The following is a 10,733-nucleotide window of genomic DNA, read 5'->3' as shown; positions in this document are numbered from 1 at the left end:
GGGAGATGTGGTTGGTAATGGGAGGTAAGCAACGGGAGCCGTTAAATTCCCTTTAATCACCCTTAATACACGTGTGTTGTATTTTTTACAGAAATACTTGTATATTTCAACGTATTACTACAGTTTACTACTTGGAAAACAATTTGAAGACGTTTGAAACGCTTTATATTTAGCCAGTAGATGGCAGTTTTCCATTAGGTTTAGCAGGAGGGAATGAGGTCATGCTAATTTCCTATGTGGAGTCGCTTTAAAAAAAAATTGAACCAGGGCGAGTTTTTATACGTAGTTTCTTTTTCAAAAGTTATAACTGAAGGTTTAGAATGAATTTGGCTCAGTATGTTACTTCTCTAAAATAATTAAAAGATTGCTTAGGAGTAGTTCTTTCTTTTGTTGTTCCTGTTATGAATAACTGAATCATGGACATGCCTAGAACTGGTGCACAAATGTCTATGGATACATATAACACAAGTTAACATAAGTTAACAAAATATGTCTTCCTTGAACTTACAGAGTTAGAATAATATCTGTGTATGATTCTCAATTAAATTTCCTTCGCTTTATTAGTAAGAACGCATTTGTAGTCCAAAACTTTACCCAGTTAATATAAGATAACTGTGCCAAACTCTTTTGTAGTGGTAGGAATGTCATTTATTATCATCATCATCATCATTATCATATTATTATTATTATTATTATTATTATTATTATTATTATTATTATTGTTGTTGTTGTTGTTGTTGTTATTGATAGAATTACAGTCTGCCAAAGAGTGATTGCCGATGTTTCTGTGTGTTTTTATGTCTAATATCATTGCTTACATTAGTAAATACACTGTATTAAGATAACATCACAGGTAGCAGACATCAATTCATATTGAAAGTGATGATGTTGATCTTTTATACTACCTTTATACTGTCTAGGAGTTGGAAAATCAGCCTTTTGGCTTGTGAAGTTTTTTAGTTGCCTAAATCCACAAACAGCAGAGCCTCAACAAGTTATTTTGTGCCTTATTTCTAAGTAATTCTTTTCCTCATACTGCACCGTTGCACAAAATCGGAGGCTATGCAAATACTGATGTAAACGGCAGAACCTATGCAAAGCAGTATGCAACCAAATCAAACATGTTTGTGCCCAGTTCTCCCAAAAAAGCAGGATAAGCAGGGATTGTAGCACCAGTGAGCATTTTTCATTGTTTTTTTAACACACGCTTTGATTTCAGCTCTTGTACATTAGTTTTGCTCTTCTTTGTGGCTAGCAAGGACCAACAACCATGGTGTAAAAACCAAAGTGCCTTAAGTCTGCATTCTATCGTAAGGCCAGCAGATGGCGCTAACTGTGGTTGCAAAAAGCCCCTCTGTAGAAATCAGTTGGAAAAAAGCTCTGTCTCGACCTCTGCAAAAATGTTCCTGCTGAGTTTATGGGCTCAGACACTCACTTTGGGGTCATATTGAATTAAAAAGTTTATTTTGTAATCAGTGGTCATATGTTTTAAATTGGGAGGATGATCTGTGGTATGAAACCACATGCTCATGAGCACAGGTCAGACCCATTTTCCTCATTTTTTTGCAACTAAGATGGCGACAGCGGGAAGTTCCAGATCTCTACAAAGTTCCAGATCTCTCAGGATTTCAAAACTGGTCTTCAGAAACCCCTGTGCGATGTCACATCAGCTACGTCCACTTTTCAAACTGCTTGTAAAAAACGCACAGTAGCCCACAGACCGAATTTCTATGACAGTAAAAAAGCTACAACAGGTAAACGATTGCCAGCAAAACTGTCCCTACGGTTGGTGCGCTACAGTATTATGTTCCAGTCCTGAACCTGGCTGCTCTACCACTGAATTGAGGCTGTAGCCCCTCTAACTGGTGTAAGGCTTTGTTCTTATTAACTTTGCCATCTCTGCCTGAAATTCTGCAGTCAGGTCCTGTGGTGTGCGCTCTGCCCTAGGCTGGTACACCATTAGGCCTGAATATGGGTATTCTGTGCTTAAAAAAATAAAGCAAGAGAAGTGATAGAGCTCCCTTTTTCAGTTTCTCAGTCCTCGAGAGGTAACGACAACGTCTCCTGAAAGTTTCTGAATACAGATCTTTCAAAATTCAACATTTTAAAACCTCAATTTAGAAAGTCAATGTTTCTTTAAATATAAGAACTGTATACAAAATAGAAAATACCGACTTTCTATGCTGTTTTTGTTGAATTTTGTAGAGATCTGGAACTTACCATCACTATTTTTATTCTGCAGATTGAAATTTCCAGTGATTGTTTTGAATGTTAACATAATGAGCAAAATCCAATATGATGCACACACATTGCAACACATACACACACACAGCGGCATGTGCAAATGCATCCACGCACACACTGAGTTATTCAGGTGTATGAATTGCTGCATAAAACCTGCTGCATAATTTGCAGTATGAAATTATTTTTTTAATGAAGTCAGCATAAGGTCACACTGTTTTATTTTTTTAAAAGCTTGCAACTTGCAGCCAGCCACAGAGCCACCCTTCCTGATCAGTTTAGCCAGTCAGTTGGTGTCACTTGGATCAATAGGACTGTGGTGCAATAAAAACAGACACCATGAAGGTTCTAATGTCAAGCTTTTGCTACGCCTGTTTTAGAGCAGTCATTCTGTTATTATAGAGTTGATATAAATCATAGTAAAATAATCACCTCTATACCTATTAGAATAATAGTAATAAAACAAATTCATAAAAATGACCATAAAATTACAACATCTTGAACTAGATTAAATGAGCATTATCTCAGTGACAGTAACAGAACAGTTAATACACTGCATGAGCTGGAGCCTAAATCCATTTACCTTTGAATATCCTTGTTTTCTTTTCTGTGTAATGGATTTTTTATTTAATTTGAAGTCAATTTGATTTGTTAGGGTTTTTTTGTTTGTTTTTTAAATACATCTGTGAAGTGCTAACTTGAACCCTCATGAAAGCTCTTCAGGGAAAGAATGGAATTGGTTGATCTTTGTGTGGCATTTAAATTTCATATTGAATGTCACATCTTGTTAAAAAAACAAAAAAACCAAGAAGATAATGTAATTCTACTGACAGGATGATGAGGTTTGTTCCTATCAGCTCCTAGACTCTCAGATTGTGCACCAGAGTGTTGTGACTCCAGAGAACAAATTCAATAAAAGCAATTAAAAGCAAATATCGAATTAAATCTACATCAAGAAAGGCTTCACTTACCAGTCTGAAAATTCTCATAATGCTAAAGGGCTGCGAGTTTTTCAGTGTGGGAATCACGTCAAATACAGCGGTGGTGGTAAAAGACAGAAGACTGCTGTGGCTACCATCAGTCTTACCCACTGGATTAGCTGCTAGTCGTATGGGCCCGATGCTCACATCTATCTGACTGAATTAATATTGAATGTAGCTACATGACACATCAATGTGTCTGCAGCTCATTATGGGAGTGTCACGAGTTGGACAAATATTATCTTTTTTGGTGATTGCTGTGAGTCATCTTTTCAGCCAAATGAATATTGATAAGATTAGTGAATCCTGACTAACAAGCTCTCTCAGTGCATTAAAGCACCTTGTTAAATCAGCAGTGAAGCACCAGAAGGAGTAAAAAAGGGTTTATTTTATTTTATTGTATTATTATTTTTTAAATATTAATGCTATACATGCAGTATATGCTTTCTATTGACCTTTAGTGATTCTACTTAATGCTTTTGCATGACCTTGTAATTATATTATTGCATTTAAATAAGATTCATAAAATATATTCTTTTTTCTGTTTCCACAGCTAAACAATCCTTATTAACGGCAGTTAATCTGAATTATTCTGGACACAGATGTCAACTTGTAAAACTGTGTTAGTATTACTTTGTGAGGAAAAGCAGCAGGATTAGTCCATTCAGCAAATGACCATCCGCATTGAATGATACCAGTCCACTGAATGGACAGACTTCGAAGTGGTTGCCTGAATTCCAATGGCACTCTTTTTTAAGAGAAGGCCCTAAAATATCTGGTACAAATTGGAAAATGAAGCAGGCAGACATTTTTTATTATGTTTCTCATAAAGATAATACGATGTCTAATGTAAGAATCCACGCACACACACACTTACTATCCAAGAAAATACCAACAGTTAACAATTCAGATTTCTAAAACAGTTTGAAAGAACCAGTAATCATCTATTATTTCTAAATTTATATGCGTGTGCTTTTGTTCCTAGATTCCACTTCTCGGGAAGCTGCAGTGGTTTTTTTACGAGTCCTCTTTAGTAAGGGCTCGCTGCACTCCAAGCATCTATAATCTGCTTGGTTTATGCCGACAACACACTGGATAGTTATTGATGCCCGACATTCAAATGACACCTTAAAAGCTTGTCATCCCAGCGCTCTATTGTTTGCTTGAATGAGACTGAGATAAGACTGCGGTAACTTATCTTCGCACGGCCATCATTACGTCGCCTCACCACCCTCACTTTAACACTCCTGATGTGTACGTTCTGAACTGTTTCTTTATTCCATACCTGAAATCAAAATATTGGCATTTACTAGCAATTAACAGAATCACCTAAATATGAAAATGTTTTAAGTCAAGACAGGAGCACATGAAGGAGAGTTGGAAAAAGGTCAGTACAGGGAGATTACAGAGGCAGACAGATCGAGATATGCTTTTGTTTCATTTTTCAGCTATTTAAATTTCAGAACAAAATATATTATTAACTGTTCAAATTACCTGTAAACATCGCCTTATCCACTGGGAGGCGAAAATTGTATTCCTCTTGGTCTGAATCTGGAGTACTATAGTATTCCTGTAAGTAGTATTCCTGTACAACAGCAGTATAACCAGCATTGCTTGGTAACTTTAGGCTGTAGGGATTATGACTGTCAGTGTTGGGAGCAAATCTGGATATTGGTTAGCCTTATTAAAGAGTACAAGTGCATATAGGGAAATCATGCATATTTTAGCTGCTCTATTTAATTTAACCAAGTGAAGTTAACCTGTTAAATTTAACAAACAGAGCTAGTTACTTTATTACAAACCACATTTGCTTAACCAAGTCTGCTTGGCCAAGTATAAATTACCCCACTGACCGACCAGCATGGTCATGGATGTCCCTTACATATTCTGGCTTGTAAGCAGTTTTCATAGGTTTTAGTGTAAGCTTGCTTGTTGCTTTATTTTAAACAGCACTGGCCTGTAATATGGAAAAGTTGTAACACAAGATTATTGTAAAGATACAAAGACCACAGTATTAAAACATATAATAATAGCTCCTCACTTTGTAACAGCTGTACAGCACTGCTGCCTCACAGGAGGAAAGTCCTGGGTTCAAATCTGGTAGTTGAGGTTCTTTGGGGAGTGTGCATGTTTCCCCTGCAGTTATGTGGGTATTTCAGCTTCATTGCACAGTCCAAAAACACCCTTGTTTTGGTTAATTGGTCTTTAATTGGCTGTAGGTGTGAATGGTTATCTTTCTCTATGTGTGTGCCTTTTGACAAACAGCCAATGTGTCCAGGGTTAACCGAGCACTGACCCCACTCTGACCCTGAATCTGGATAAGTGCAAAAAATGGATGGATATGTGGACTTTGTAATTAAAATGTACACACACCTAAATGACAGTACTTTACATCCTGTGTCATCTATAGAGGCCCCAAAATGCTGTGCATGTTTTAGTATTTACTCTGCATTAAATTAAAGAAAAAGGAAAAAGATTCTTCCAACCTTTTATTCATTTTTAGTAATAAACAGTTGATGCTGAAAGGTTTGTGTAGTCAGTCACGTTCTTTCAGCCCAGTCTCAGTCTCTCATGGGCATTAACTCTGACATCGATCAAGACAAATTTGTATGTAATATTTTTTAGTAGGCAGTATAATTCGTGTGTACAGTAGAGGCAACCGAAAACCTTTATAAATCCCAGTTTTTTAATTATTCCTTTTAATTCCTGCAAATCCTTGACATGAAACTTGGTTGTGACTGTAAAATATTGATTTTGTGTACCCGGGTACAAATCAGTGTGTATGACGGGGTGAGATGAAAAATCGAGTTCAGGGACATGAAACACTCAGTTACAGATTATCACTATTTGGTTCTTAGGGGAAACTGTGAATGGAGGTTTCCAGCTTTTGGCCTAATAAAGTAAAATCTTATCTTTTAAAACAACAGTAAACTAGTTTCAGATGCCACACTGCAGAGAGAGTCCTTCCATGTGTTTTCACAGTATTTCTGGAGATTGCCTGAAAATAAGTGCAGTGACTGGAATTAAAGCAAGAAATATCTGTCTTTCTGATTGTAAAATACCTAATTAAGAACTAATTAAACCAAATCAATATTTGTGGTGGTTGCACATTGATTTCCCTACTAAGTGGTCTTGGTGGTGTCCTATAAATTACTGTGAAAGTTCCCAGTGAAACTTCTGCAGCAGATTAAGTGGCAGCCTTTATTCAGACGCCACAGCTTTGACAGATTAGCCTTGGCAAAGACTCAGACAACAGTTCATCTTGCTGTTAACTGTTGCAAACTTTTTGGTTTTTCGAATTTCTGTCAGTCTGAATCATAGAAGTACAGATCATGCAGATTGGCTGTGAGGCAGTTAATACACTAGCTATAACTACGTGTCTGCACAAACACAAACATGTCCAACAAATGACTAACCAGGAGGATCTTTTTCAGCGCTCGCAGGACTGTTGCCATGGAGATTACAATTGCTTCCCATGCCTGGTGGAACATCAAAAGAAAACGCAACATTAACCAGGCACACACAAACACACATTTAACTGCCCAAGACCTGCAGAAGAAGAGCGATACAGAGGCTTCTGATTTTATCTTAGCCCATAAAGGGGTTGCACTGTCACCAAGCATGGATTGGGCCAATGTCTCACTCAGAACCAAGTGAAAGTGAACCTTGAACCCACATTTGAGGTAAAAACATACCAGTTTGCAAAACAGTTCAATTATTTAAAAAAAAAAAAATAGTGATTATGTGGATCATGTATAGAATCCACTTCCTACTGCTGGCAGATAATAATCATAGCTTTCCTGGGTTGTGCCCCCCTTTGTTTTAATTAACTTGCCAATGCATCTGAAATTACACCCTGCAAGGAAAACCTCCATTTAGAAGGTTTTTCATTCCCTCAGTATTTGCACTCTCATTTAGTTTAAAAAGTATGAATTTGAGAAAAATTGAAAAAGTGATTTTAGTGTCTTTACATACAGTTTATGGATGCAGCTTGACAGTCAAGCTTGCTAACGTTAGCTGGTAACTTAAATGTGGTCACTTTAAAGTTTGCCGCTACACTGCTAGCTGGCTAGCCTATGTGTAGTCATGTCAGTAATGGTTGTTTTTCATATTCACAGAAGTATCTGCACAAAGTCCTGTGAGAAGTGTTTCCCAAATGTTAGAGGTTCATTTATAATCCACACTTGTGATATGAATGATTCAATAAAGGACTAGATGTTACAATCCCCGATAATGCATTGCTTCCAATGGAGAAAATCTTGAGGGATGGCTACTATGAAGAAAGGCAGCCCAGAAGCTTTACCAGTGGGACACATCATCAGTTGTGTGCCTTAACTTCACAGGGGTGTTTCGGCTTTTTACCACAAATTATACCAATTTTATTTCTCAGTTTCTTTTTAACTTCCTTGGTTAGGTTCAGGGATTAGAAATCTGATCTAGAGTATAATATTTTCTAGAATTTATTTTCTTCTATCAATTCACTCCAAAACCTATGTAAGGAAGTGGCTTAGATTTCCGAAATGCCTCAGCAGTGTTGGACTCTACAGCGACGGGATACTGTCATTGCCTATCCCTAGCCTGGTAGAGGAGTTTAAATGTGCAAAAGTGAGGCTGGAGATGTCACGCACAGACTCTTGGGACTCCATGGTGAGAGGCGCTGCTCCCACCCTAGCAACAGGGAGGAAATGGACCCCAGCTACAGCTGTGCTACAGGACAAATCTGCTCTTCGCCATCGTGACGTGGTGAAAAGATCCTAGGCGTTCTTTGCAATATGGTTTGTATTTTAACCATCACTCCTCTGCTAAATCTTTCTTTGCGTCTCCTGCTGTTGCACTGCTGGCATAAAAGCTTTACTGCAGCCCAACCTTTTCTCCACCATTTACTAAAGTCTGAGTCTTAGTTTCCCAAGGGCAAAGTTGTAAGGTCACTCGCTATACCCCGCTGTGTTGCACATGGAGTATTAATAGGGGAAGTGCAACCATAGCTAAGCACGCAAAAATAAATATTGTGTATTTGCATAATTGTGTAATTGTAGATAAATAAATTTGCCACACGAAATGTTTCAAATGCAGGGGGTTATATATCACTGTGTATAGCTCTGCATTATTTATTGTTATTGTTATTGCTTACTGAGCCAACATCTCTTCTACTTGTTGCCATGGCAAGTTTGAATTCTTCATTTTATAACGTATAAAACATACAGTACAACTGCTTGACATTAGAATTAGTCTCTGTAGCACTGCTGCATGCCCTGAAGAGTAATTTTTGATCCTTTGTGTCTGTGTGTGTGCGTGTGCCTCTGTGTGTGTAGCTCACAAGCCTTGTTAAATGGTGTTTTGGGGGATTTGCAGTAGATATCTGAGTTGTGTGTGGGTGTTTTAATCTCGAAGCTCCATCCATCCACACAGTGCTGTTAAAGTTCATTCAGAGAGATTTTTTTTTATAATAGCTTGGATAAATCCACAGTATTCCCTGAAGGAGAATCAAGGCTAGAATACCCTTTTAATATTTGCTTTTTCCCAGTTTTTCAACCATTTCAAGTGCATTGAAACACAATCACTCACTTCTAATGCACGAGATGCAGAGATGAGGTGACCTTTGTGACAGTCTGCTATTATAGGACCTTGTGTAGAAGCAGAAATAATAATAATAATAATAATGGATTGGACTTATATAGCGCTTTTCAAGGCACCCAAAGCGCTTTACAATGCCACTATTCATTCACTCTCACATTCACACACTGGTGGAGGCAAGCTACGGTTGTAGCCACAGCTGCCCTGGGGCAGACTGACAGAGGCGAGGCTGCCATATCGCGCCATCGGCCCCTCTGGCCAACACCAGTAGGCGGTAGGGTAAAGTGTCTTGCCCAAGGACACAACGACCAGGACAGAGAGAGCTCAGGGATCGAACCAGCGACCTTCCGGTTACAGATACGCTTCCCAACCCCCTGAGCCACAGTCGCCCTAGTCTGTAACTTTATAATTGCATAGCCAGATAATAACCATAGCTTCCTGGGTTGTGACCCCTGTGTTTTAATTAAGTTGCCAGTGCATCTGCATTTACTCCCTGCAAGGAAAACTTCAGTTTAGAAGGTTTTATTCCTCAGTATTAGCATCTCATTTATTTTAAAGGCATGAATCAACAGAAAAGAACACTGGTTGAGTTAAAATTGAATTGGGCAATTAATTATAATATCAACGTTTGCAATTATATGGATGGCTTTTTAAAGTTGTACAGTGATTTATACCATGTCTTGATCACTGCACAAAGAACTGAAATATTCCAAATTGTTAATGCATTATCTAAATTTAACCACAAGAGGTTTTATCACCCACACACACACACTCAGAAATCTGCAGCAAATCTGCAAAGCAGTTTATAGTCATGCTTGTGCAAACCAGACACATTGACATGGATAATATACATATTTACAAAAACCCTTAATATCATTCACTCCGCTAGAAATACCACCCTGTATTGTTTGTTGTTGTCCAGTGGAGATGGAGAAGGATCACTTTTTTTTCTCCCGATGTTTTACAGCCATGTTTTTCAAGAAACAGTGACGTACACAGAAGGGCTCAATGTGCTCCTCTGGATCTGTGTTTTGTGTAGACGGCAGTGTGTACGTGTGAGGATGTGTGCGCACATGTGCCAGTGCTTGTAATGTATATAGCCTTGTGTCTGTTTTGACAGATGAGAAATGCTGCAGGCGTAGTGGGTTTGCTAAGTCTGCTCATTCTTACTGTTTTTCAGGAGCGCCAAACAAATCATACTGTCTCCTTCCAGCTGTAGCAATACTATACTCAACAATACTTACTCAAGTCAGCACTGGGGTGATTGAGAAATAGAGTAAATAGAGCACATCTTATTTTTAAAAAAAAAAGATGCCCTAATGGCTGAGAGGTTAGGCTGCATATCACGTGGGCAGTGGTTTCTGTTTCGCCTCTCAGCTGTCAGGACCTTTGGCTTTGCTGCATGTCATTCTCATGTTCTCTTCCCCTCATTTCCTGTTTATCTCTCCTGCCCTGCAGAAATAAAGCCCTAAAAGTGTTTGTTGAAGATGATGATTGCAACAAATCTATTCTACAAATACCAGAATATTCTTTGTAAGTGCTAAAGAAAAGTAATCATTCAAGAAACCTTTAGCTCCACGAGTTACGCAGAGCTTTTCTTTGACTTTGTTACCTGCATAGTTTTTACCCATATTTATTATATAATGGCTCTCTGGAAACATGTTATGTGATGTGTGTAAGTGTCATGAAACATGTAGGCCAGCACGAGCTTAGGATGTCGCTACAGTTCACACTGCAGCTCTGTGACTCACTCTGGCTCTCTTCTGGTTCGCTAAACAAAGCCTCCCTCACTAGACCTGACTCATCGTGACTTGCTACAAATGTGAATCCTGTATGTTATGCAAAGAAGCCGAACAGAGATCCATTAAGTCTTTTATACCCCCAACATACTACACTGGGTTACTTGTCAAATCTGCCCTTGATCATTTCTTTCTTTTT

Source organism: Simochromis diagramma, unplaced genomic scaffold, assembly GCF_900408965.1.
Source record: "Simochromis diagramma unplaced genomic scaffold, fSimDia1.1 OVJJ01000389.1, whole genome shotgun sequence".
NCBI lineage: Eukaryota > Metazoa > Chordata > Actinopteri > Cichliformes > Cichlidae > Simochromis > Simochromis diagramma.
Note: the sequence above shows the minus strand (reverse complement) of the source record.